The sequence below is a fragment of the Bombina bombina genome, chromosome 1, assembly GCF_027579735.1.
Source record: "Bombina bombina isolate aBomBom1 chromosome 1, aBomBom1.pri, whole genome shotgun sequence".
NCBI lineage: Eukaryota > Metazoa > Chordata > Amphibia > Anura > Bombinatoridae > Bombina > Bombina bombina.
This window is the reverse complement of record NC_069499.1, coordinates 1,359,767,263-1,359,794,543: the sequence shown is the minus strand read 5'-3', so window position 1 is coordinate 1,359,794,543 and position 27,281 is coordinate 1,359,767,263. Positions and strand designations below refer to the sequence as shown.

Genomic DNA, 27,281 nt, shown 5'->3' with positions numbered 1-27,281 from the left:
AATACACTTTTGAAACCGCTATAGCTTTTATTAGAGGTATTTTGATAATACAGGTATATTACAAAAATACTTCTATTCAAAACTGTAATGCATCCATGTGAGTTCCAATTTTGGCTGGAATGTCCCTTTTAAATAAAAAGTGAATCTCCTACTGCTGAGCCAGTCGGTAACATGACACAGTCAGTGATTGGTGACTACCTGCATATACCACTTGTGATTGGTTCACAGGTTGCATACTGCCCAGGAGTAGCAATGCATTATTGCCCTTTAGGGGGAATTCATGTATTTAAACCCTTTGAGTGTGGAGGGTGTAAACATATGGTACTCAAATATTAACGAAATAACAAAAATATTATTTTATTATTAAATGAAGTCCCTTTATCTAAAACCTTCCAATATTAAGGAAACTCCAAATTGAATCCTGTATAGAAGTTTGCATTATGCACATAGAAAAAAACTGCAATCCACCCATGATTTTGTCTGTTTTGCTGTAATTGAATTCTGAAAAATTATATATATTTTTCACTAGTCCCAGAAAGGCTGCGGTTCTCAGTGGCGCTGGAATCACTGATCCTCCCCCATGCTGTATAGTGTTAGTTTGATAATATGGATGGATCTAAATAGCACTCAAGAGGCTTTTCAATATGTTTGTCCATTGACTGCAAAACAATTTTTTTTTTAAGCTTTATTTTGTATGGGGACCTTTTTTTGTAGCTTTAAATTTTTTCCCCCCCTCATAAAAAAGATACAATGTGCAATTTGGCATCTTTTAGCCTCTGTCCTAAGCCTGCCTGTGTGAGAGTCTTCCTTTAACACAGAAGCAGTGCACTTATAAAGCAGTGTCTGTATACATTTGTGCACTCTCTGTGCAGGGATTCATGTCTGTGTTTGTATCCTGTGCTTACGTGTTGTGTATGTGTCTCTGCCTAAGGGACAGTGCTGGGCACAAGTAACATGGGCTGTCTCTAATCACATCCCACAAGTGGGAGTTTCAGGGTGGGATGTTGAAGCTGAGCTACTCAGTGACAGTGTGTACTACAGAGCAACCAGACAGGAGTAACTAGCAAGGAAACAGGGAGTCTGCACCGTGTCAGCTGAGGGTAATTTCCTCGGATTTGGGAACATGGGAGCAATTGTTTTCATCTGAGAATCATTTAGTGAGACAACATGTTTTGCTGGAGATTATTTCTCTTATTGTGGGGGGTAACAGTGCTGTGTTTAACTGAAGGTCATGTTTTGTGATTGTGGGTGTCACTATGTTTAGCTGTGGGTAATGTATAATGATTTATAGGGGATTCTGTGGTAAACTAGATCTGGATCATATCATTATGGGGGCAATGTCTAGCTGAAGGTAACCTGCTCTGAAAGTGAGAGGCTTCAGTGTTTTGCCAAGGACAATATGCTATAATTGTGAGAACTTCTGTGTTTATGTGAATGTAATCGGCTGTGATTAAGGGAGCTCCTGTGTTTATCTGGAAATAGGCTACTGTTTAGCTTAGTATAATGTGCGGCTTGAGTGATGGCTCCAATTTTTAGTTGAAAGTAATGTACTGTAATTGTGGATGCTCCAATATTTACCCAAAGTTATTGTATAATGATAGTAAGGGATTCTTTGTTTAGCAAAGGGTAAAATGATGTTATTGTGGAAAGTATAATGGTTAGTTTAGACTAACAAGCTGTAATTGTGGGAGTTAGAGAGTAATCTTATGTTATTGTATATGAGGGTGTTGTGGTGTAATTGTTGAGGTAATGTGTTAGAGGGTGATTAGGTATGATTTTTGGGGCACAGTGTTTGAGGATGTTGTGTGTTTGTTTGGGGTACTGTGTTTGAGGGTGATCAGGTGTGATTGTTGGGGTACTGTGTTTGAGGGTGATCAGGTGTGATTGTTGGGGTACTGTGTTTGAGGGTGATCGGGTGTTATTGTTAAGGCACAGCACACAAGGTGTGACTGTTGGGGTACTGTATCAGATGGTGATAAGGTGTGATTGTTGGAGTACTGTGTTAGATGGTGTTCAGGTGTGATGGTCAGGGCACTGTGTTTGAGGGTGATCAGGTGTGATTGTTAAGGCACAGCACACAAGGTGGGACTGTTGGGGTACTGTATCAGATGGTGATAAGGTGTGATTGTTGGGGTACTGTGTTAGATGGTGATAAGGTGTGATTGTTGGGGTACTGTGTTAGATGGTGATCAGGTGGGATTGTTGGGGTACTGTGTTGGTGATCAGGTGTGATTGTTAAGGCACAGCACACAAGGTGTGATTGTTGGGGTACTGTATCAGATGGTGATCAGGTGTGATTGTTGGGGTACTGTGTTGGTTATCAGGTGTGATTGTTAAGGCACAGCACACAAGGTGTGACTGTTGGGGTACTGTATCAGATGGTGATAAGGTGTGATTGTTGGGGTACTGTGTTAGATGGTGATCAGGTGTGATTGTTGGGGTACTGTGTTTGAGGGTGATCAGCTGTGATTGTTAAGGCACAGCACACAAGGTGTGACTGTTGGGGTACTGTATCAGATGGTGATAAGGTGTGATTGTTGGAGTACTGTGTTAGATGGTGTTCAGGTGTGATGGTCAGGGCACTGTGAGGGTGATCAGGAGTGATTGTTAAGGCACAGCACACAAGGTGGGACTGTTGGGGTACTGTATCAGATGGTGATAAGGTGTGATTGTTGGGGTACTGTGTTAGATGGTGTTCAGGTGTGATGGTCAGGGCACTGTGAGGGTGATCAGGTGTGATTGTTAAGGCACAGCACACAAGGTGGGACTGTTGGGGTACTGTATCAGATGGTGATAAGGTGTGATTGTTGGGGTACTGTGTTAGATGGTGATCAGGTGTGATTGTTGGGGTACTGTGTTTGAGGGTGATCAGCTGTGATTGTTAAGGCACAGCACACAAGGTGTGACTGTTGGGGTACTGTATCAGATGGTGATCCAGGTGTGATTGTTAAGGCACAGCACACAAGGTGTGACTGTTGGGGTACTGTATCAGATGGTGATCCAGGTGTGATTGTAAAGGCACAGCGCACAAGGTGTGACTGTTGGGGTACTGTATCAGATGGTGATCAGGTGTGATTGTTGGAGTACTGTGTTAGATGGTGATCAGGTGTGATTGTTGGGGTACTGTGCTTGAGAGTGATCAGGTGTTATTGTTAAGGCACAACACACAAGGTGTGACTGTTGGGGTACTGTATCAGATGGTAAGCAGGTGTGATTGTTTGGGTACTGTGTTTGAGGGTGATGTGGAGTGATTGCTGGGGTACTGTGTTAGAACTAGTGAAGTGAAAATTTTGGGATATTGTGGTAGAGGGTTATGTGGAGTGATTGTTGCAGTACTATGTTAGAAGATGATGTGCTTCTGTAATTGTGGGGGTATGATGATAGGAGATGTGGCATTATTGTGGGTAAATAGTGTTTGCAGTCATTGGTGTGATTGTTGGGGCACAGTGTTAAAGGGTCATGTGGTTTGATTGTTGGCAGTGTTTGATAGTGATGTGGTTTGATTGTTGGGGCACAGTGCTTGATAGTTATATGGTGATATTGTTGGTGCACCAAAAATAACCAATAATCACACTACATGACCCTCACACACTGTGCGCCAACAATAACACCATATAACCATCAAGTGCTGTGATTATTGGTGCACAGTGTTTGAGGATCATGTGGTTTGATTGTTGGGGAACAGTGTTTGATTGTTGGGGCAAAGTTATTGAGGGTGATGTGTCGTTTCTGTTGGTGCACAGTGTTTGACGGTCATATGGTGTTATTTTGGGTGCTGTGTTTGAGGGTCATGTGTTTTGATTGTTGGGGCACAGTGTTTGAGAGTGATGTGATTTGATTGTTGAGGTACAGTGTGTGTTTGAGGGTGATGTGGTATAGTATTTAAGGGTCACATGGTGTGACTGAGAGTTCTAGAGTTATGTTGTAAATTGGGGGGGTTGCAGTATATGTAATATTTTTTTTTTATTGCATGTAACATTGTATGATTACCTGAAGGTAATGTTTTGTGATTATGGGTGTGGGGCTCCAGTTGAAGCTGGGAATTATGCCATGAGGCTGATGGGTTTTCGGTATTTGGTAGGGGCTAATATCCTGTGTTTGTAGAGACTTATGTGTTGATGGGGATCATATTCTGTGATCATGTTAATCCACTGTGGGGTCCAGAGTGGGATCACATAATTAAATGCCTTGTAGCTCTTGATTTAATATTTTCTTTACCTGTGACTAAAGCCATTTGATCATGGATGCATATGTGATACCCTGGTGGCAGAATAGACAAATGAGACGGGGGGGGGGGGGGGGGGCTCTGTATTTTTAATGTTACAAGATCACTTATATATAACCTATATGCAATATTTCTTCAGTAGTTAAACGTTAACAGCTATAGTATTTCTCCTCTCATTTGATTTTTTATTTTTTTAAATATTTATTTAAATCCAGCAGAGTGTACAGACAAAATGAATACAACCTCTTTGTGCCGCGTAGGGCCAGGTAACTATTACAAAAATCCTAAAAAAAAACAGTTTTAAAGCACCAATTTCATTATCCTTTTAACAAATTAATGGTCCCCTCGATGGAGAGTTTGTACACTTGACTGGGGTTTTTCTTATTTTATTTACATTAAAAGGAAAAAAAAAGAAAAGTAAAAATAAAACAAACAAAGAAGAAAAAAGAGAGAAAGAGAGAAGAAAAAAGGGGGGGGGGGGAGAGGGGAGGAAAGAAAGGGGTGAAAAAAGAGAGAAAGAGATAGAAAGGGGAGCCACCCGTTTCAGACTGCACTCAGAACTCTACCAAGCGCCCAGGAGCACCAATTCCGAGTTCCTAAAAGGAAAAATAAAGTCATGCATTTCTGTATCTGGTAGTGACTTAATGAAGGCTGACCATTTACTAAAGAATCGTCTAATGTCTAAGTCATTATCTAAGTTAGTGTCCCTTTGTTCCAAGAGGCATTGTTTTTTCAGACAGTTCTTTATCTCTGGAATAGATGGTATTACACTCGACTTCCATTTTTTAAAGATAAGATATCTCGTTGCCAGAATAGATAGGAATATTAGTTTATCCTTTGGGTTATGATCCCCAGGACCAAAGACAATTAGTGACTGTGTAAGACCCAGATGGGAGATCCTAAGGGTTTTGTTAATCCAAAACTCGAGTTTATACCAGAGGTGTCTTATCCTAGGGCAGCTCCAAATCATATGTGTTATATCCGCTGCAGGGAGTGAACATTTTGGACATTTGTTGAAACTAGCATAGTGGATTTTGTCGCCTTTTTTGGGGGTGAAGTATACTTTGTGGAGAAGTTTGATGTGCATCTCACGCCATGTGGCTGAGAGAGAGACCTGTGCCACTTTACAAATTGAGTTTTGGATGGTTTTCGTATCAATACTCGATTGTGGTAGTAGCTGATTCCAAAAAGCAGTAATTTCTCTAGCTCTACTTCACCTTTCCCTGATTTGATTAACTGGTAACATGGGGAGATGGATCTGATGCCGTTTTTAAACAGGGTAATCCAGCCTTCCAATTTGCCCAAGTTCCAGCTCCAACCTGTCGCATTCATTAGTTCAAGTAGGAGGTGTCTGACTTGTAGGAATGCAAAGAATTCCTTGTTAATGTGGAACTCTGCTTTTAACTCATCAAAGGATTTAACAATATTTCTCTCTCAGTCCCAGAGTTGGATCATCCTGCTCAGCCCCAAGTCCTGCCATTTCTTGAATATTCCTGAACTAACTCCTGCGGGAAATTTCGGATTTCCCTGTATTGGGAGACATTGAGAGATTTTACAGTTTAGGGATAGTAGATTGCCTATTCTCCACCAGGCTCTTAATGGGTTGGAAAAAGATTTGAATCTTTTGATTCTGGCTGGTAGATCTTTTGGTGGACAGTGGGCCAGCGCTAGCAACTGATACGGGCTACACATATTCTCCTCTAAAGATTGATTTGTAACATAATTACCCTGGGATATCCAATCGGCTACCACGCGGGCTAAAAAGGCATAGTTGTAGGATTGAATATCCGGTAGTGCGAGGCCACCGCTCTCTTTTGGTAAAGAAAGTTTGTTTAAGGATATCCTCGGTCTTTTTTCCTGCCAGAGAAATTTGCTAAGTGAACTGTTTAGACAGCGAATATCTTTCTCCAGGAGGATTAGTGGAGTGTTCTGTAGAACATAAAGGAGTTTCGGGAGCAGGATCATTTTAAATAAAGCGATCCGTCCAGATAGAGATAGTGGGAGGGATTGCCAATTTTTAAGTTTCTCCCTAATCATCGCGAAGATTGGAGAGAAATTGAGGTTGTACATATCCCCCGGAGGTGAGGGGATTAGGATTCCAAGATATTTAAGAGATATTTTAGACACGGTGAAGGGAATATCACGAGGGGAATCTTTGTTTTGTCTCAGCCATAATAGTTCAGATTTTGCTTTATTAATCTTATAGCCCGAGAAAGACCCGAATTGTGTAGTAATGTTTAATAGTTTGGGGATGCTGGTTTTAGTATCTGAAAGGTATAGCAAAAGATCATCCGCGTATAAAGCTATTTTTATAACTTGTTTCCCCACCTTAATGCCTACAAGTTGTTGCCTGACCATATTTGCTAGTGGTTCAATCGAGATGTCGAAGAGCAGGGGGGACAGTCCTCTCATTTGATTTATCCCCTTTAGAATGTTTGTCCTAATACAAAAGTCATTTGAACTTGTAATTTAACCAATATGACTAATGTTCAATGTTTTAAACCGTACTGACAAAATGATTATTTTTTTTTTTTTAACAAACTACAGAAACAAAACAAAAAAAATATTAAAAGAATTCTATTAAAAATAATGAAAGGGGAGGGAGGAGTGATGTGAGAGAGTTAGCGTATTTGAGCACAGGTCATGGTGGAAATGTGTGGGCTAGCAGGCCTACCCACATAAAGCTATTTCAGCTTTTCATAAAAAGGAATAGGAAGGTCAAAACTAAAATGTGCATGGATGCCTTTCAATTTTAAAAATAAACAATTTTGTAATATTCAGTGCTGCGGAATCTGTTGGCGCTCTACAAATACATGATGATGATGATAATAATAATATTCTTAGTTTAGCAAAAAGGCATACACACATATGCTGTGAGGGCCTGTGCACCAGCATTCAACACCATGAATGCTCAGAGATCTGGTTGTAGTGTGTGTTGTGTCTGAGAAAACTTACAAGCTGCTGCTGACTCTTTGAGATGGGGTGGTGTTTGTATACTGGTGCATGGGGCACTCGGAGTATATGTGCTTATGCCACTGAAAACCAGTAATAACTTTTACTAGAAGTATTTTTGCTAATGAAAGTATGTGGCAAAATTGCTTCTATTTAATAATAATAATAATCATGCAATTTTGTAAGCTGCACTGTATATAACTTGAGTTATAATGTCAAACATGAAGTTAAACCAAGTAAAATGACTTTTTTTAAAAAAAAATATATAAACTTTCATTTGATTGATGTTGCATATCCCTTTAAATGTTTCTCTGGCATAAACTTGACTAACAAACTATTGTTTGATCCAAAGAGGAGACAAACTAAAGTTTGTGATGAAGCTGTATCAATATAATGGTTCTTTTGGTTATGTGTTACATACCTGGTTTCTTTCTATAGTGTCTGTTCAACTCATCAAATTGTTACATATTTAGGGTTCTTCATCTGATATTTCACTGTGGACAAAATCTGTAATATGACACTGCTGCTATTTATTATTATTATTATTATTATTATTATTATTATTATCTCTCCTTTACAATTGAATTTGTCCACCAATCAGCAAGAACAACCCAGGTTGTTCACCAAAAATAGGACGGCATCTAAACTTATATTCTTGCATTTCAAATAAAGATACCAAGAGAATGAAGAAAATTTGATAATAGGAGTAAATTAGAAAGTTGATTAAAATTGCATGGTCTATCTGAATCCAAAAAAATTGTTTTTGGTTCAGTGTCCCTTTAAGCCAATATCAAGAAGCATATATGTGCAGCTAGCTCCCAGTAGAGCACTGCTGCCCTTGAGCCTACCTAGGTATGATTTAAATAAAAAAACAAAGCAAATTAGATAATGGAAGTATATTAGAAAGTTGATTAAAATTGCATGGTCTATCTGAATCACAAAAGAAAAAAATTGGGTTCAGTGTCCCTTTAAGCCAATATCAAGAAGCATATATGTGCAGCTAGCTCCCAGTAGAGCACTGCTGCCCTTGAGCCTACCTAGGTATGATTTAAAAAAAAAAAAAAAAGCAAATTAGATAATGGAAGTATATTAGAAAGTTGTTTAAAATTGCATTAGGCTGAACAAACTTTAGAAGGAGCAGACAGATGGTTGGTCAGGAATAAGATTGGCAGATGGAAATGTAGAATTATTTGATCGTTTGGCTATATTAGTATGTTTGTAATGTTATAGCCATTGGGGGAATATTGGGGTTGCTTTAAGAATATGGGAAATTTGTAATTAATAAGGATGGTGGATTTATGGAACAAACTTCCATTTGAGGTAGTAAACACAAAAACTATAAAGGAATTCAAAAATGCCTGGGAAATGCATAAGGCTATCCTAAAAAAACAGTAACATATAATATGGGTAGACTTGATGGGCCTTTTTGGTTCTTATCTACCGTCTAATAATGTTTCTTATATTCTAGCTACATTTTCCAATGCTTTCTTTAGTTTCCTGCATACAGGATGTTAACCCTTTCGTGTCAGGGCTAAAGTGCCTACATCGGAACAACTGTTCTGATGTAGACAAATTGAAACCACGCGATTGTGCATAGGATCGCGAGATTTCAATTATTGGATCGCGTCTGGGGGGCGTCCCTACAACCCTAGGAACGCCCACAAGACCGCGATCAAGTCCTGACAGCACAGAAGGGTTCAGGACAGCCGTTAGCTATGACGTTCTATTCCGTCATAACGGCTTTAAAGCCCAGGCTAATTATGACGGAATAGAACGGCATAACGGCTTTAAAAGGTTAAAGACTTTAACAAATTAAGCAAAGTTGTAAGGATGTTTTGATTGAAACTATACTAAAATGGAAAAATAAATAAAACCACAAACTCTGTATATGCAGCAGTTCTATACTATCATTTTCTTAATTATTTTGAAATGTTATCAAAAGTTTAGATTTTAAATGAGCTTGTCATTACTGGCCCACTGTGTTTTTTGTTTTCCCATAACAGATAACATATAAATAGGTAACACAGCTTTTTTCCACTCTTGACTAATAAATTAAACCCTTCCCACCGTTGGGACGTTCCATTCCATCTTAACACTGTTAGGACAACATGGAACGTCCTTAGCCTTTGGCTTTCATGCAGCCATAATGGCTTCCTAAGTGGGATCGCAGGTTGGAGGGCGTGCATAGTGTCATTGGCACTCCCCCCTGACCCGATCCCATCATTGAAATCACGCGATTACATGAACGATGGTGTGATTTAAATTTTAACTTATTTGTTAACATCAGAACTTTGTTCCGAAGTAGACAAATAAGTCCTGGCAGGAAGGGGTCAAAGGGACAGTCAAGTCCAAAAAACCTTACATGATTTAAATAGGGAATGCCATTTTAAACTACTTTGTAATTTACTTTTATCACCAATTTTGCTTTCTTCTTTTCGTATTCTTAGTTGAAAGTTAATTCTAGGAGGTTCTATGCTAATTTCTTAGACCTTGAAGACTGCCTCTATTCTGAATGCATTTTGACCACTAGAGAGCATTAGTTCATGTGTTTCATATAGATAACATTAAGCTCATGCACGTGAAATTACCCTGGAGTGGGCACTGATTAGCTAAAATGCAAGTCTGTCAAAACAACTGAAAAAAGGGGGCAGTTTGCAGAGGCTTAGAAACAAGGTAATTACAAAGGTAAAAATTGTATTTCTATAACAGTGTTGGTTATACAAAAATGGGGAATGGGTAATAAAGGGATTAACTTTCTTTTTAAACAACAAAAATTCTGGTGTTGACTGTCCCTTTTTTAAAAGCCATCTTTTTTTTTTTTTTTTTTTTTTTTTTACCACCAAGCAATTATGAACTGCAAACTTAAAGTAATATTAAACACTAAATACATGTCATGTACCCCCTCTAATTATGGGTGCTGCCATTTTGTAACTAGGTTTCACTGCAGGTGTCGGAAGGAGAGTTGCATCTGTTAACACATCAGCACTGGATTGCAGTGAAAGCTAGATTTCAACATGGCGGCACCCATGACCAAAGGGAGGCTGTGAATAACCTCAATACTATGCTTATAAAATGTGGGGGTTTTTTGTCCCTTTAAGTTAGCTTTCTATAGAAAATGTAGTTGCTGTAGAGAAGTCAGAGTAGAATTGTGAAATGTGCAGACATAATGATCCACCAGTTCTTCTAACAAAACATTGCACTATTATAAAAATATCTGTACTGTTAATTTATTTTTAGTAGAGCCTTTTTTTTAATTTTTTTTTTAATTATGTTAGTAATTTTTTAGTTATTTAACCTCTTCGCTACCGTGAATATCAGAGAAAACATTGCTCAAAGAACTGGAGACTTTTTAGCATTTTAGCTATCAGAAATAGAGCTTTTGATTTAATAATAATAATATATATATATATATATATATATATATATATATATATATATATATATATCAAACACGGATGATATTGCGCTAGACCTGATATGTGTAAATGTAACTACAATTCTATTGATACATTGATACACACAAACTTCTTAAATGTGAAGTTACAAACATTAATACACAAATGGATGTTGCAAACCAATAATATGGCTCATAAGGCTCAAACTCAAAAACCACACCTGTAAAGAGATATTGTAACAATACTACAACAGGTTTCTATGATAGCGGAGACACATGTATCAAATATCATACATATAGTGGAGATACTTTACTATTTTACTCCCACTTGAAACCTACAGTTAGTAATGATACAGTCTGTTATGAATACAAAGTCCCCTCTTTACTGTGAGTGTCCCGAATACATGAAAGTACCTTATACAATTATCCAATTTTCCAACCAAAGTACATTGAATAGTATGTTCGATGAGCTGAGTCTTGTTTGCAGACTCTGTTTCCTGATAGGGACAGTGTTTCTCCGTCCAGCCAGGTGATCCCTCCCTTGGCTCGGTGTATAGATAGTATGAAAAACAGAAAGTGCGAATCAAGTGACGCTTTTAATTAAATAGATACACACACAACACACATTGTTACACTTACTAGAAGTAGATTAAAAATCAGGCAATAAAACAGACGTTCTGATAGTATTGCTTCTGTGGTGACTGTGAACACAATCCGAGGTTAACGTTTAACACCCTGGCTGTAGACTCTGCTAGGCATCCAGATTGCCTACCACAGGTGACAGAGGCCAGGTACACAGGAGACGTCAACTGCCTGAGTGATGTGAGGTCCTTAACGCGTTTCCCCCAGACAGCGGCCGGGCTTTATCAAGAGGTTCAATATTAGGATGATTTAAAAGTTGCGCCCTTTTGGGTTTTAAAAAAAACCTATATCCAATTCCGCCCATTATGACACAAAGAGGCGTGTAGTTCCTGTTGGGCTAGTTCATTGGTTCCTTTATAAACTAAATAAACGATCTTAGGTAGATCTGTTGCCCTACCTATATGAACGTTACATACAATCAAAATTGGAAAAAATATGAGCAATCCATGTATCAAAATGAGCAACTGGAAATTAAACACGTCCCATATATACTGGATGACAATAAGTAGTGAGAGATGAAGAGCACACAGCGTGTAAACAGTAGCGTAACAGTGTCAAGGAATAATCTGACTCACCACTCCAAGGAAGGCTGTCTGGCATCCACCCGACAGGGGCTATAGGCATACAGCCAAACCTAACCCCATTCACATTCGGGGACAGCTCGGTCTCACCTCAATCGGTGCTTCACTTCTCCATGACATTCACGCCTCAACCCAGTTGGTGCATTCACTTCTCCGTGGCGTCTACTACCAGCATGTAATCCTTCAGCACTTCCGGGTGACGTCAGATGCCGCATCCACATGGCCAACACCTGTCACGCTTTCATCACTGGCTGCTGTGTGCAAACTCCTCTTGCCAATCTTCTAGCGACTGTATCCAAGGCTGGGGAAATACTGTTGAAAAACGGATAGGAGGGCTCCTCTCCCTCCAAATGCATAGAAAAAAGAGAATCCAAAACACAGATTTCCAAAATAAAATCGATATATAGGCTTTATTCAAAATATTAAAAGTACATGGGCATCTAGGTAGGATAAAAAAGCAGGAGAACTGGTCTTACGCGTTTCGGCAAGACATAGCCGTAATCATAGACTATATGTGCTCTCAGGTGATACATCAATTTATACCAATCACAAGTTACCCATTGGAGGATAAAAACACATACCCTCTTTGCCTATGTTAAAGGGAACAACCAACAATATTCAGATTGCAAACATTGGCTTATATCAATAAATTAATTCTAAACAAAAACATCATTAAGAAGTATAATTTACAAATATGAACATAATTAATACATGGGAAATATAAATTTGATAGATATGTAAATAATAAATCAGCAGATAAAAAATCGGTATATAAGGTTCATATCCCGGATGATGATCAGAACCACATATATAAATGCCCACAAAAGTTAAACCCAATTCCCTTAATATATTCAAGAAAATTAGATCTATCAGCATAATCAACAAATCTAGCACAAAATTGCATACATTTCATATATTAAAGGGCCACTGTAAGTAAATATTTTCTATGCCTGTTACTAACTAACTACCCCAAATACGCTTTTTCTCAATAGCATTTCATTAACATATCTCTACCGTATATCAGAAATCTTGTCTGCAAATTTAATTGTTTTCCAAACCCACTCCGTGGGTATCCTTTGCTCTGTACCAATCAGTTTACAATACCTAGGTTTCAAAATGGCGCTTTAAACACTAAGGCCTAGATTTGGAGTTTTGTCGGTAACGATCCGAAAAACTAACGCCGGCTTTTTTCTGGCCGCACCATAAAAATAACTCTGGTATCGAGAGTCCACATAAAGGCTGCGTTAGGCTCCAAAAAAGGAGCGTAGAGCATTTTTAACGCAGCTTCAACTCTTGATACCAGAGTTGCTTACGGACGCGGCCAGCCTCAAAAACGTGCTCGTGCACGATTCCCCCATAGGAAACAATGGGGCTGTTTGAGCTGAAAAAAAACCAAACACCTGCAAAAAAGCCGCGTTCAGCTCCTAACGCAGCCCCATTGTTTGCTATGCGGTAACCCTTCCTACGTCTGCACTTAACACTCTAACATGTACCCCGAGTCTAAACACCCCTAACCTTACACTTATTAACCCCTATTATGCCGCCCCCGCTATCGCTGACCCCTGCATATTATTATTAACCCCTAATCTGCCGCTCCGTAAACCGCCGCTACTTACATTATCCCTATGTACCCCTAATCTGCTGCCCCTAACACCGCCGACCCCTATATTATATTTATTAACCCCTAATCTGCCCCCCACAACGTCGCCTCCACCTGCCTACACTTATTAACCCCTAATCTGCCGACCGGACCTGAGCGCTACTATAATAAAGTTATTAACCCCTAATCCGCCTCACTAACCCTATCATAAATAGTTATATAATATAAATCCTAAAATAGCTCTAATATAATTATAATTTATATTGTAGCTATATTAGGATTTATTTTACAGGTAAGTATTTAGCTTTAAATAGGAATAATATATATAATAAGAGTTAATTAATATCGTTAGATTTAAATTATATTTAACTTAGGGGGGTGTTAGTGTTAGGGTTAGACTTAGCTTTAGGTGTTAATACATTTATTAGAATAGCGGCGAGATTCGGTCAGCAGATTAGGGGTTAATAATTGAAGTTAGGTGTCGGCGGTGTTAGGGGCAGCAGATTAGGGGTACATAAGTATAACGTAGGTGGCGGTCGGCAGATTAGGGGTTAAAAAATTTTTTTCGAGTGTCGGCGATGTGGGGGGACCTCGGTTTAGGGGTACATAGGTAGTTTATGGGTGTTAGTGTACTTTAGAGCACAGTAGTTAAGAGCTTTATAAACCGGCGTTAGCCCAGAAAGCTCTTAACTACTGACTTTTTTCCTGCGGCTGGAGTTTTGTCGTTAGATGTCTAACGCTCACTTCAGAAACGACTCTAAATACCGGAGTTAGAGAAATCCCATTGAAAAGATAGGATACGCAATTGACGTAAGGGGATCTGCGGTATGGAAAAGTCGCGGCTGAAAAGTGAGCGTTAGACCCTATTTCTTCTGTTAAGTGTGATCAGTCCACGGGTCATCATTACTTCTGGGATATTACTCCTCCCCAACAGGAAGTGCAAGAGGATTCACCCAGCAGAGCTGCATATAGCTCCTCCCCTCTACGTCACTCCCAGTCATTCTCTTGCACCCAACGACAAAGCCAAAGCCAAGACTAGACAGTCTAATTTTCGTTCCTTTCGTAATTTCAAAGCAGGAGCAGCATCAACTTCCTCTGCACCAAAACAGGAAGGAGCTGTTGCTCGCTACAGACAAGGCTGGAAACCTAACCAGTCCTGGAACAAGGGCAAGCAGACTAGGAAACCTGCTGCTGCCCCTAAAACAGCATGAATTGAGGGCCCCCGATCCGGGATCGGATCTAGTGGGGGGCAGACTTTCTCTCTTCGCCCAGGCTTGGGCAAGAGATGTTCAGGATCCCTGGGCGCTAGAGATAATATCTCAGGGATACCTTCTGGACTTCAAATACTCTCCTCCAAGAGAGAGATTTCATCTGTCAAGATTGTCAACAATCCAGACAAAGAAAGAGGCGTTTCTACGCTGCGTACAAGAGCTCTTGTTAATGGGAGTAATCCATCCAGTTCCACGATCAGAACAGGGACAGGGGTTTTACTCAAATCTGTTTGTGGTTCCCAAAAAAGAGGGAACTTTCAGACCAATCCTGGACTTAAAGATCCTAAACAAATTCCTAAGAGTTCCATCGTTCAAGATGGAGACTATTCGGACAATTTTACCTATGATCCAAGAAGGTCAGTACATGACCACTGTAGATTTAAAAGATGCTTACCTTCACATACCGATTCACAAAGATCATTATCGGTACCTAAGGTTTGCCTTCCTAGACAGGCATTACCAGTTTGTGGCTCTTCCATTCGGATTGGCTACAGCTCCAAGAATCTTCACAAAGGTTCTGGGTGCTCTTCTGGCGGTACTAAGACCGCGGGGAATCTCGGTAGCTCCATACCTAGACGACATTCTGATACAAGCTTCAAGCTTTCAAACTGCCAAGTCTCATACAGAGTTAGTGCTGGCATTTCTAAGGTCACATGGATGGAAGGTGAACGAAAAGAAAAGTTCACTCGTTCCACTCACAAGAGTTCCCTTCCTGGGGACTCTTATAGATTCTGTAGAAATGAAGATTTACCTGACAGAGGACAGGCTAACAAGACTTCAAAGTGCTTGCCGCACCCTTCATTCCATTCAACACCCGTCAGTGGCTCAATGCATGGAGGTAATCGGCTTAATGGTAGCGGCAATGGACATAGTACCCTTTGCACGCTTACACCTCAGACCACTGCAACTGTGCATGCTAAGTCAGTGGAATGGGGATTACTCAGACTTATCCCCTTCTCTGAATCTGGATCAAGAGACCAGAAATTCTCTTCTATGGTGGCTTTCTCGGCCACATCTGTCCAGGGGGATGCCATTCAGCAGACCAGACTGGACAATTGTAACAACAGACCCCAGCCTTCTAGGTTGGGGTGCCGTCTGGAATTCTCTGAAGGCTCAGGGACAATGGAGTCAGGCGGAGAGTCTCCTGCCAATAAACATTCTGGAATTGAGAGCAGTTCTCAATGCCCTCCTGGCTTGGCCCCAGTTGACAACTCTGGGGTTCATCAGGTTTCAGTCGGACAACATCACGACTGTAGCTTACATCAACCATCAGGGAGGGACAAGAAGCTCCCTAGCTATGATGGAAGTATCAAAGATAATTCGCTGGGCAGAGTCTCACTCTTGCCACCTGTCAGCAATCCACATCCCGGGAGTGGAGAACTGGGAGGCGGATTTCTTAAGTCGTCAGACTTTTCATCCGGGGGAGTGGGAACTTCATCCGGAGGTCTTTGCCCAAATACTTCGACGTTGGGGCAAACCAGAGATAGATCTCATGGCGTCTCGACAGAACGCCAAGCTTCCTCGTTACGGGTCCGGATCCAGGAGCAGTCCTGATAGATGCTCTGACAGCACCTTGGGACTTCAGGATGGCTTACGTGTTACTACCCTTCCCGTTGCTTCCTCGATTGATTGCCAGAATCAAACAAGAGAGAGCATCAGTGATTCTAATAGCACCTGCGTGGCCACGCAGGACTTGGTATGCAGACCTGGTGGACATGTCATCCTGTCCACCTTGGTCTCTACCTCTGAAACAGGACCTTCTGATACAGGGTCCCTTCAAACATCAAAATCTAACTTCTCTGAAGCTGACTGCTTGGAAATTGAACGCTTGATTTTATCAAGACGTGGGTTTTCTGAGTCAGTTATTGATACCTTAATACAGGCTAGGAAACCTGTTACCAGAAAGATTTACCATAAGATATGGCGTAAATACCTATATTGGTGTGAATCCAAAGGTTACTCTTGGAGTAAGGTTAGGATTCCTAGGATATTGTCTTTTCTACAAGAAGGTTTAGAAAAGGGTTTATCTGCTAGTTCTTTAAAGGGACAGATCTCAGCTCTGTCCATTCTGTTACACAAACGTCTGTCAGAAGTTCCTGACGTCCAGGCTTTTTGTCAGGCTTTGGCCAGGATTAAGCCTGTGTTTAAAACTGTTGCTCCACCATGGAGTTTAAACCTTGTTCTTAATGTTTTACAGGGCGTTCCGTTTGAACCCCTTCATTCCATTGATATAAAGTTGTTATCTTGGAAAGTTCTATTTTTAATGGCTATTTCCTCGGCTCGAAGAGTCTCTGAATTATCAGCCTTACATTGTGATTCTCCTTATTTGATTTTTCATTCGGATAAGGTAGTCCTGCGTACTAAACCTGGGTTCTTACCTAAGGTAGTTACTAACAGGAATATCAATCAAGAGATTGTTGTTCCTTCTTTATGCCCAAATCCTTCTTCAAAGAAGGAACGTCTACTGCACAACCTGGATGTAGTCCGTGCTCTAAAATTTTTCTTACAGGCAACTAAGGAATTTCGACAAACGTCTTCTCTTTTCATTGTCATTTACTCTGGGCAGAGGAGAGGTCAAAAAGCTTCCGCTACCTCTCTTTCTTTTTGGCTTCGTAGCATAATTCGTTTAGCTTATGAGACTGCTGGACAGCAGCCTCCTGAAAGAATTACAGCTCATTCTACTAGAGCTGTGGCTTCCACTTGGGCCTTCAAGAATGAGGCCTCTGTTGAACAGATTTGCAAGGCTGCAACTTGGTCTTCGCTTCATACTTTTTCCAAATTTTACAAATTTGACACTTTTGCTTCATCGGAGGCTATTTTTGGGAGAAAGGTTCTTCAGGCAGTGGTTCCTTCTGTATAAAGAGCCTGCCTATCCCTCCCGTCATCCGTGTACTTTTGCTTTGGTATTGGTATCCCAGAAGTAATGATGACCCGTGGACTGATCACACTTAACAGAAGAAAACATAATTTATGCTTACCTGATAAATTCCTTTCTTCTGTAGTGTGATCAGTCCACGGCCCGCCCTGTTTTTAAGGCAGGTAAATATTTTTTAATTTATACTCCAGTCACCACTTCACCCTTGGCTTTTCCTTTCTCGTTGGTCCTTGGTCGAATGACTGGGAGTGACGTAGAGGGGAGGAGCTATATGCAGCTCTGCTGGGTGAATCCTCTTGCACTTCCTGTTGGGGAGGAGTAATATCCCAGAAGTAATGATGACCCGTGGACTGATCACACTACAGAAGAAAGGAATTTATCAGGTAAGCATAAATTATGTTTTTGAGTGACTCCAAATACCGGCGGTAGCCTAAAACCAGCGTTAGGAGCCTCTAACGCTGGTTTTCACGGCTAACGCCAAACTCTAAATCTAGGCCTAAGTTATTGGTTTAAGTATTTTGAACACTTAGTGCTGAAAATAGTGGGTAGGATAACGTGACATCATCGGCGAATAAAAGATATAACTTTTAGAACGTTATGAAACTTTGTTTTGGAGAAAATATAGGTCAGTAGGTTTTAATTAATGTTTATTAACTTTAATATGTTGTTTAGCTTAAAAATTATAACGGAAAGTAATCCTTTAAGCCGATAAAGTACAGCTAACACATTCCACATATCACATACTTATATCTCCCAAAAATTAATAAGGTCATTTTCAGAATTGAAGCCTTCTGGCATAAGTGTGCACAATTTGTGGATCCAATAGACCTCCTGCCTGGCCAAAATTGGCCATTTATCTCCACCTCTGGGAGGGCATCTTATAATTTCTATGGCATTCCATTCAAAATTGCACACATTTCCATTGTGGACTTCAATGAAATGACTGGCCTGATCAGAGCAGTGAATCTTGTTCCTGATATACCCTAAGTGTTCACGTATACGAGTACGAACATCACGGGTAGTCATACCCACATACTGTAATTTGTGATACGTGCAACCAATAAGGTAAATCACGAACGTTGAAGAACAATTAATGCATCTTCTAGTATCAAACACTTGATTGGTTACATATGAATTAAAGGAACTACCTGTCTTGATATATTCACAGGCCTTACAGTTCTTTCCACATTTTGTATGTTCCATTATGTCTCAACCAAGAGCTATGACTAACAGGTTTTCGTATTTGGCTAGGTGAAACCAGATTACCAAGAGTAAGATTCCTCCTATATGTAAACCTACACCCTTTTTTGACTACATCCTTCAGTAGGTCATCTCCATAGAGGATCAGCAAATACTTTCTAACTATATTGGTTAGAATATCTGGTAATAAAGTTTGGTCTAGTTTCAAGTTCCTTTTTGTTTGCTTTAGACTTATGGCTCCCCGTAAGAAGACATCTATCACTTCTAACTGCATAATCGCGAGCTTGACGGATGACCTTATTACTATAACCACGATTACGTAGTCTTAACCCCAGAGATGCACATTCAGAACTGAACGCCTTCTCACTGGAGCAGATCCTTTTGGTCCTAAGATACTACACCCTGAAATACATGTTTCGGATGGGAGCTGGATGAATGGAGAATAGAATTCCCCGCTATAGGTTTACGAAACAATTGTGTCTCTATATTTCCAGAACCCAAATCCATCATCAGTTCCACATCCAGAAGTCTAAAGCAAACAAAAAGGAACTTGAAACTAGACCAAACTTTATTACCAGATATTCTAACCAATATTACTTAATTTGCAATATAGTTAAAAAATATTTGCCGATACTCTATGGAGATGACCTACTGAAGGATGTAGTCAAAAAAGGGTGTAGGTTTACATATAGGAGGCATCTTACTCTTGGTAATCTGGTTTCACCTAGCCAAATACGAAAACCTGTTAGTCATAGCTCTTGGTTGAGACATAATGGAACATACAAATGTGGAAAGAACTGTAAGGCCTGTGAATATATCAAGGCAGGTAGTTCCTTTAATTCATATGTAACCAATCTAGTGTTTGATACTAGAGGATGCATTAATTGTTCTTCAACGTTCGTGATTTACCTTATTGGTTGCACGTATCACAAATTACAGTATGTGGGTATGACTACCCGTATACGTGAACACTTAGGGTATATCAGGAACGAATGATCTGGCCAGTCATTTCATTGAAGTCCACAATGGCAATGTGTACAATTTTGAATGGAATGCCATAGAAACTATAAGATGCCCTCCCAGAGGTGGAGATAAATGGCCAATTTTGGCCAGGCAGGAGGTCTATTGGATCCACAAATTGTGCACACTTATGCCAGAAGGCTTCAATTCTGAAAATGACTTTATTAATTTTTGGGAGATATAAGTATGTGGAATGTGTTAGCTGTACTTTATCGGCTTAAATAATGTATGAAATTTCTGCAATTTTGTGCTAGATTTGTTGATTATGCTGATCTAATTTTCTTGAATATATTAAGGGAATTGGGTTTAACTTTTTTGGGCATTTATATATGTGGTTCTGATCATCATCTGGGATATGAACCTTATATTTTGCATACAAAGAGAGAAGCGCTCTACCAGGAACGAACAACAGCTCAGTGGCTTGTTCTATGGCGATTTACCACCCGGAAGCAGCCTCTTTTAGACCAGTGTGCTTTTCACAGAAGAAAACTTTCCTGAAGTATATCAGTCTGATCCCGCCAAGTAAGGTCAGTCCAGCCCCGAAATACCAGGCAATTCTCCTCTGAACAAGGAACATGACAACCCCAGACGATCGTTTCGGCCTTCTATGGGCCTCGTCAGTGAGGTGCAGCCACATTCCTCTAAGCACACTGGGCAAGGAGTCCACGTCTGGTTTCCCCCATCACCCATAGGGAGACTTACCCAGGGTCATAATAATTTGCATACAAAGAGAGAAGCGCTCTACCAGGAACGAACAACAGCTCAGTGGCTTGTTCTATGGCGATTTACCACCCGGAAGCAGCCTCTTTTAGACCAGTGTGCTTTTCACAGAAGAAAACTTTCCTGAAGTATATCAGTCTGATCCTGCCAAGTAAGGTCAGTCCAGCCCCGAAATACCAGGCAATTCTCCTCTGAACAAGGAACATGACAACCCCAGACGATCGTTTCGGCCTTCTATGGGCCTCGTCAGTGAGGTGCAGCCACATTCCTCTAAGCACACTGGGCAACCTTATATACTGATTTATTTATCTGCTGATTTATTATTTACATTTTCCATGTATTAATTATGTTCATATTTGTAAATTTATACTTCTTAATGATGTTTTTGTTGAAAATTAATTTATTGATATAAGCCAATATTTGCAATCTGAATATTGTTGGTTGTTCCCTTTAACATAGGCAAAGAAAAAAGAGGGTGTGTGTTTTTATCCGCCAATGGGTAACTTGTGATTGGTGTAAATTGATGTATCACCTGAGAGCACATATGGTCTATGATTATGGCTATGTCTTGCCGAAACGCGCAAGACCGGTTCTCCTGCTTTTTTATCCTACCTAGATGCCCATGTACTTTTAATATTTTGAATAAAGCCTATATCGATTTTATTTTGGAAATCTGTTTTTTGGATTCTCTTTTTTTCTATACAATCAAAATTGCTATAATACTATACATCTTATAAAAACAGATTGTTAAAAATACAATAGTAATAAAAGCCCGTTATGAGCAAAAACATAAAACGCTTATAAAGATACAAATAAGATTTAGATTCGGATACATATAGAAAAAGATAAACTTATACACTTGAATAAACGGTTAATAAATAAAGGAAGTCAATAAGTAAAAACATTGTTAAAAAGAATACAATATACCTGCAATTTTTTCAATTAAAACATTATTTGATTCAGACATTTTTTTCTGCGTATCGTATTTCCCCTAATTTAAAGGGATAGTAACCCAATATTGTGGGATACATATAACGGTGAAACTTTAAGGTTACATGCCCCATCCAATGTTTATTTAGCCGAGAACTCAAGACAATTAGGTGTACTGGTAGGTTGGTCCCTATTAACCAATTATTTAGCTCAGTGATTTTCAACCTTTTTTTTGCCGTGGCACACTTTTTTACATTAAAAAAAATCCTGTGGCACACCACCATCCCAAAATTTTACAAAATCACACATTGTAGCCTAATACAGTATGTGTGTGTGTGTGTGTGTGTGTGTGTGTATGTATGTATATATATATATATATATATATATATATATATATATATATATATATATATATATATATATAATCTCCTCCGTGTGTGTCTGCACTCCCAATATTTTCTATATCCAATAAGGGACTGCACAGATCTGGTCTGAGGAAGGGGTCTGTGAACCCCGAAACGTTACCATAATAAAGATATAAAGGTTTTTTAAACCAAACCCAGCGAGTGCAGTCCCTTATTGGATATAGAAAATAAATAAATATATATATATATATATATATATATATATATATATTTATATATATATATATATATATATATACACATACACACACAAAATGGTGTACAATATGGGTGAATACTTTCCTTTAAGATCTGAACCGCAGCTGTCTCACAATCTCTCCTGAACCCTGTGTAAATAGATAGGGTGTGCTAGATAGAGGCGCTGGTTCTTTGTTATTCGCTGTCTGCTTCTTTTTTCCTCTTTTCTCCTTAGTTCTCCTCAATTTCTAGGTACAAGGAACAGTGCTGAGACATCAAACTGAAGCACCAGCGCCTCTATCTAGCACACAAATGCATACACACACACACACACGCATACATGACAACAAAACAATTCAGCAGATACAATACATATAAACTAATTTACTTAATTCTATTGACCTATTTCTTCTCTTGGTATCTTAAAAACTTTCCCTCCTGAACTCTAGTAAAATTATGTTAAAGTATGTAGGTGCTAGCTTGGTTATGCTTTTTAGTGATATTTGACCAGAGGTCAACTTGCCCACCCATATTACCAAGAAAGAAGATATAAAGGTGGTAACAGTAAATATGAGGACTTTTTTTTAACGTTACACTCCTGAAACAGTCAATCATAATGGAGGTGCTTGGTTATGCTTTTTTTCAGGATATGATTTGACCTGCAGACTGCAGTCAATTTGCACTTCACACACAAATTACAAACATGATATAATGTTGGTACAGTAAATTTCAGTAAATTTGGGGATTTTTTTTTTTACCTTTATTATACTCTGACACTCCTGAAACTCCACTGCCCAGATTAAGACCTTCTCTATCTTCTGACTTCGTCACACGGACGTTCTTTCTGTGCCACTGCCAGACTGTAACAGCAAGTGTTGCTCCTTCCCCCACGCTAGTTCTGCACACACTTCGAGTCGACACAGCACCGGCTGGCTCCTCCCTCTTCCTCTCCAGTGAGTCTCCAGTCCTCCGGTCATGTTCCTTGTGCTGAGAAAAAACGTGAGTGACGTGTTCTGGAGGAGGAGCAAAGCTGCGCCAGTATGCATGGGGATTGAAGTGTCATGTGGTACTGCGTGTAGAGTCGGCACTAGACATGTGTTGTGGTGGGTGGGGGTTCCTTCCAAGTGTGAACACGGGTCGGGGATGCGAGCTGCCGCTGCGCAGTTACCCTCAGTCATCATCTCACTCAAAATTAAAAAATGGCCCAGAATAAAAAAACAAGCAAAATGTAAAAAATATGTCACACTGTTGTCAGTCTGCCGCAGCACACCTGAGGATCTCTCACGGCACACTGGTTGAAAAACACGGATTTAGCTTACGTTCACCTAGTGATTCACCTTGTGAAAACACTCTATATTATCACTATACAGAAATGGAAGTGTACTTCCAAGTAATTGTGTAGACACTCCACAGATGACTGCAAATGGCAGTGAAATGTCTATAGGTAAATATATAGATGGGTGCTACACCCCTACTGCAATACTATAATACTATATAATATAATCTACATTTTACTTAATAAATATGAATAGATATGCCTTTAGAATTATTGGATGGCTATTGTATAAAACACTAACAATCAGAGGACAACTGCACTCAATAGGATTCTAAACTTATATCAAAACAAAGACATCTACTCGATGTGCCCATCTAAATGCTCTGTATCCTATGACCCTAATGGGAACTAACTGTACTTGTTAATCCGTATGTAGATTATGATTATACTACCCTACATTATATGATTCCAAAATTATTCACCCATATTGAATGTTAACCAAACTTATACGTATATCCTATATATCTAATAGCATCACAGGAAGTTTGCCACATCATTTGTCATTTTTTAGGGGTCAGATAGGAAAAAAGTTTTTTCAAACAAAAGATAGGAGAAGAAAGAACCAGGCAAAGAAAAAGATCATTAGAAAGGGAAGAAGAGGAAATAGAGGAGGAAAATCAGTACAGGCTAACAGGGCGAATAAGAAGAGACTAAACCAAGCAAAAAATGACAACTTTAACCTGGCATGTATTGATTTAGACTCTAATGATATTAGTCTTTTACAGAAAGGTCTCAAATTTGACCCTAAATCCAAACCGAGCAAATATGAAATGTACATTAGTTTGTGTGGAAACTTACCTTGAAACGATATTTCTTGAAAAACCCTGAAAATAGAGCATTTCAGAATTCTTATCACATTGACTCTAGAGACCTGGGAACTCTAAATATCCTGAAGGATCTAGAAAATGAGTATATAGCAACAAATAATACAAATGAAAGCACTGTAAAAACTGTAGAAAGTGAGACATTTAAAGAACTTCTTGATATGTCTGTACATGAAGCAGAACCTTATGTTCAACATTCAGACTTTAAAGGAAAGTCTAGTTTTTATTGTGTAGGGGTACAAGGGGAGCAAATCTCTTTTTTCTAAATTTGTACTTAAAGATATTGAAGAATATTTTGATAAGGACCAGGTCTATCTCAACAAACACAATGACAATCTAAGGATTTTAGAAAGAAAATCGCTCCAAAGTTGATGAATAATGAAAAAATTTTGATACGCCCCACCGATAAAGGCAAGGGTATAGTCATTCAGACTAGGCCCAAATATTTACAGGAAGCATACAATCTCCTTAATGACACAGAAACATATAAGTTGTTACCCAAAGATCCTACAGAGGATTATCTAAAAGAGGTTAGTAAAATATTAAACAAGGTTAAAATAGACGGGATTTGAAATAATGAGGAATATAAATTTTTATTCACTCCCCAACCAAATATTTCCACATTTTACCACCTCCCAAAGGTGCATAAAGACCCTTTGAATCCCCCGGGATGGCCCATTGTATCAGGTATTGACTCTATTAGTGATATCTCGAAATACGTTGATCTGCAACCCCTGGTAAAGAACACTAGAGCATATCTTAGGGATACTGTTTCAGTCATTAAATAATTTGAAGGATTAAAGTAGGAAGAAGACATGCGGTGGGTCACTTGCGATATAGCGGCCCTGTATACATGCATACCACATAATAAGGGGGTAGAAAAAATTTAGGAGGAACTTTCGAATTGGCAAATGCCGACACATCACATCAGCTTTCTATTGGACAGTATTAATTTTATCCTCCAACATAATTATTTTTTGTTCGAGAATAGAGTTTATCTGCAGATGCAAGGGACGGCAATGGGGACTACCTTTGCCCCATCTTATGCAAATGTATATGTTAATGCATTTGAAAACGAATATATTTGGAACAATAACCCTTATCATAAAAATAGCATTAAGTATTGGAGATATATTGACGATATTTTAATCTTATGGAGAGGGGAGGTAGATTCAATAGAAAACTTTGTAAAGTATATTAATGATAACTACAATCTTAAATTCACAAAATCATATTCAAATACCAAAATAGAGTTTTTTGGATCTTATTTTATATAAAGATACTGAGGAAAAAATAGCAGTGAAGAATTATAGAAGACAACGGATAGGAATAGTTTTATACAAGCAAAGAGTGCACATAAGAAGTGTTGGATGAACAACGTCCCCTACAGTCAATTCCTCCGTTTGAAAAGGAATTGTACACATACAAATTATTTCAAGATAGAGGCTGATATCCTTGAATGTAAATTTCTAGAGAAGGGATATAGCATAGAAATCATCAAATTAGCTAGAAGTAAAGGTACGACCAAAGATAGAAATTTATATTTAAAACCAGTAGAAGGACAGACAATTGAACCTTTAGGAACAAAAATTCATAATGAATTGATCAAATCACATTCAATAGATTGTTTATAAAGGAACCAAACCCATTAGATTCATCACTACTTTTAATGAAGGGTCGAGAAGGCTTGAAAATATTTTTCAAAAACATTGGTCCCTGTTAAAAGCAGATCCTGTATTGGGATCATGCCTGAATAATAAGCCTACTTTCTTTCATGTAATTAGCAAGAGTCCATGAGCTAGTGACGTATGGGATATACATTCCTACCAAGAGGGGCAAAGTTTCCCAAACCTCAAAATGCCTATAAATACACCCTTCACCACACCCACAAATCGGTTTTACAAACTTTGCCTCCTATGGAGGTGGTGATGGGGGTCTCTGACAGCACAAGGGGTTTGGGAATCTCAGGAGGTGAGATTACCAATCAATATTTTGGAACTCCGTGCAATTTTCAGAGCTCTTCAGTCATGGCCTCTTCTAAAGAGAGAATCGTTCATTTGTTTTCAGACAGACAATGTCACAACTGTGGCATATATCAATCATCAAGGAGGGACTCACAGTCCTCTGGCTATGAAAGAAGTATCTTGAATTCTGGTTTGGGCGGAATCCAGCTCCTGTCTAATTTCTGCGGTTCATATCCCAGGTATAGACAATTGGGAAGCGGATTATCTCAGTCGCCAAACGTTGCATCCGGGCGAATGGTCTCTTCACCCAGAGGTATTTCTTCAGATTGTTCAAATGTGGGGACTTCCAGAAATAGATCTGATGGCCTCTCATCTAAACAAGAAACTTCCCAGGTATCTGTCCAGATCCAGGGATCCTCAGGCAGAAGCAGTGGATGCATTGTCACTTCCTTGGAAGCATCATCCTGCCTATATCTTTCCACCTCTAGTTCTTCTTCCAAGAGTAATCTCCAAGATTCTGAAGGAATGCTCGTTTGTTCTGCTGGTGGCTCCAGCATGGCCTCACAGGTTTTGGTATGCGGATCTTGTCCGGATGGCCTCTTGCCAACCGTGGACTCTTCCGTTAAGACCAGACCTTCTGTCGCAAGGTCCTTTTTTCCATCAGGATCTCAAATCCTTAAATTTAAAGGTATGGAGATTGAACGCTTGATTCTTAGTCAAAGAGGTTTCTCTGACTCTGTGATTAATACTATGTTACAGGCTCGTAAATCTGTATCTAGGAAGATATATTATCGAGTCTGGAAGACTTACATTTCTTGGTGTCTTTCTCATCATTTTTCCTGGCATTCTTTTAGAATTCCGAGAATTTTACAGTTTCTTCAGGATGGTTTGGATAAAGGTTTGTCTGCAAGTTCCTTGAAAGGACAAATCTCTGCTCTTTCTGTTCTTTTTCACAGAAATATTGCTAATCTTCCTGATATTCATTGTTTTATACAAGGTTTGGTTCATATAAAACCTGTTATTAAGTCAATTTCTCCTCCTTGGAGTTTGAATTTGGTTCTGGGGGCTCTTCAAGCTCCTCCGTTTGAACCAATGCATTCCCTGGACATTAAATTACTTTCTTGGAAAGTTTTGTTTCTTTTGGC

At 39.3% G+C, this 27,281-nt stretch overlaps 1 protein-coding gene across 2 annotated transcripts in view; it reads left to right on the top strand.

Annotated features, from left to right (window-relative positions):
• Window positions 1-1,003: 1,003 nt before the first annotated feature.
• The window catches only part of LOC128649959 (mothers against decapentaplegic homolog 6), a 75,294-nt gene continuing 49,016 nt past the window's right edge, over window positions 1,004-27,281 (top strand). For both annotated transcript variants that reach the window (XM_053703540.1, XM_053703549.1), the window contains exon 1: window positions 1,004-1,100. The gene's annotated coding sequence lies outside the window, so the exon portion shown is untranslated. The remainder of the gene's footprint in view (window positions 1,101-27,281) is intronic.